The 1,668-nt window shown below is 38.3% G+C and overlaps 1 non-coding gene across 1 annotated transcript; it reads left to right on the top strand.

Annotated features, from left to right (window-relative positions):
* The first annotated feature begins 289 nt into the window (after positions 1–289).
* LOC111556719 lies at positions 290–396 on the top strand. Its single transcript, XR_002736431.1, has one exon. It is a non-coding gene; the product is annotated as a U6 spliceosomal RNA (small nuclear RNA).
* Positions 397–1,668: the final 1,272 nt, after the last annotated feature.

The raw sequence follows: 1,668 nt of genomic DNA, 5'->3' as shown, positions 1-1,668 counted from the left end.
ATGCAAGGATGAATACACAGTCCAAAAGTTGAGCCTACTTGAGATAAAGGGCTCAGAGAAGCTGGCTATGGTTTGCTCAAGGAGAGAATCTTTGTTAATACCTAACAGTAATGAAACAATGTTCCTTTCAAAATTGTCCTTTTTGGCATATATATGCAGTTACATAGCCGACATGCATTTCTTTTGAACGTATATTGGTTTTTAGGCACAGTGACATTACCCAAGGACTGAACAATACAGAATCTTAAAGTACTCTGAAAAGTGTTTTATATTTAACTGTTGACCTCCTGTGCTCACTTTGGCAGCACATATGCTAACATTGGAACAATACAGAGAAGATTAGCATGGCCCTTGCACAAGGATGACACACAAATTTGTGAAGCATTTCATATTTTTATGATCTCACTCATATGTGGAATTTAAGAAACCAAACAAACAAGAAGAAATGAGAATGGCAGATCAAGAAACAGACCCTTAACTATAAAGAACAAACTGATAGTTATCAGAGGGGAGGTGGGGGGGGGGCGGGGATGGGTTAAATAGGTGATGAGGATTAAGAAGTGTACTTGTGATGAACACCAGGTGTTGTAAGCATTGAATCACTAAATTTTAATTTTTTTTAAATAAATGTCTTATTTATTTTTGAGAGAGAGAGAGAGAGAGAGAGAGAGAGCATGAGTGAGGGACGGACAGAGAGACAGGGAGACACAGAATCCAAAGCAGGCTCCAGGCTCTGAGCTGTCAGCACAGAGCCCGATGCGGGGCTCAAACCCACGAGCTGTGAGATCATGACCTGGCAGAAGTTGGAAGCCCAACCAACTGAGCCACTCAGGTGCCCCAGAATCACTAAATTTTATACCTGAAACTAGTATTACACTATATGTAAACTAACTAGAATTTAAATAAAAACTAAAAACTAAACTAAACTAAAATATATAATTGCTCACCTCCCTAGTTTGTCAGTGGGGAATTGGTAACATTTATTAAAGTAAAAAAAATTCCTGGGATGCCTGGGTGGGTCAGTCGGTTGGGTGTCCAACTTCAGCTCAGGTCATGATTTCACAGTTCATGAGTTCAACCCCCTCGTCGGGCTCTGTGCTGACAGCTCAGAGCCTGGAGCCTGCTTTGGATTCTGTGTCTCCCTCTCTCTCTGCCCCTTCCCTGCTTACACTCTGTGTGTGTCTCTCTCTCAAAAATAAATAAACATTTTTTAAAAATTTAAAAAACTAAAGTAAAAATATTCCTGCTACTACCATTAAAGCTAGGGCTTTCAAGCTTTTATTGAGCTATGGTAGAAAATGATTTTACATTACAAACTAATACACCTGCACCATGTACAATATAGTGGCCAAAAAAAAAAAAAGTACTGAATTTGAAATTTAGTAGGTAAAAACCATTAATGCAGAAGTGAAGATCTGATCACAAAATCCTTACCCTTCTCCAAACTTGTAAAATGTATACATGATGTGGCCTTTCCTGTAAAGCTATAAGCATCCTAAAAGTGGGGGCCACAGTTTTTACCTCTGAATCTTTCTTAAAATATAGAAAATCCTTATCCATAATAGGCAATAGAGAGATAAAGGAGAATTTTCAAAATAAAGGCTGTGAAATGAATGCCACTCACTATGATTTGCGAAATTGCCACTTAGAATATTCACAGTGTATGTA

The sequence above is a fragment of the Felis catus genome, chromosome A1 (assembly GCF_018350175.1).
Source record: "Felis catus isolate Fca126 chromosome A1, F.catus_Fca126_mat1.0, whole genome shotgun sequence".
Lineage (NCBI taxonomy): Eukaryota > Metazoa > Chordata > Mammalia > Carnivora > Felidae > Felis > Felis catus.
Note: the sequence above shows the minus strand (reverse complement) of the source record. Positions and strands in the feature narration are given on the sequence as shown.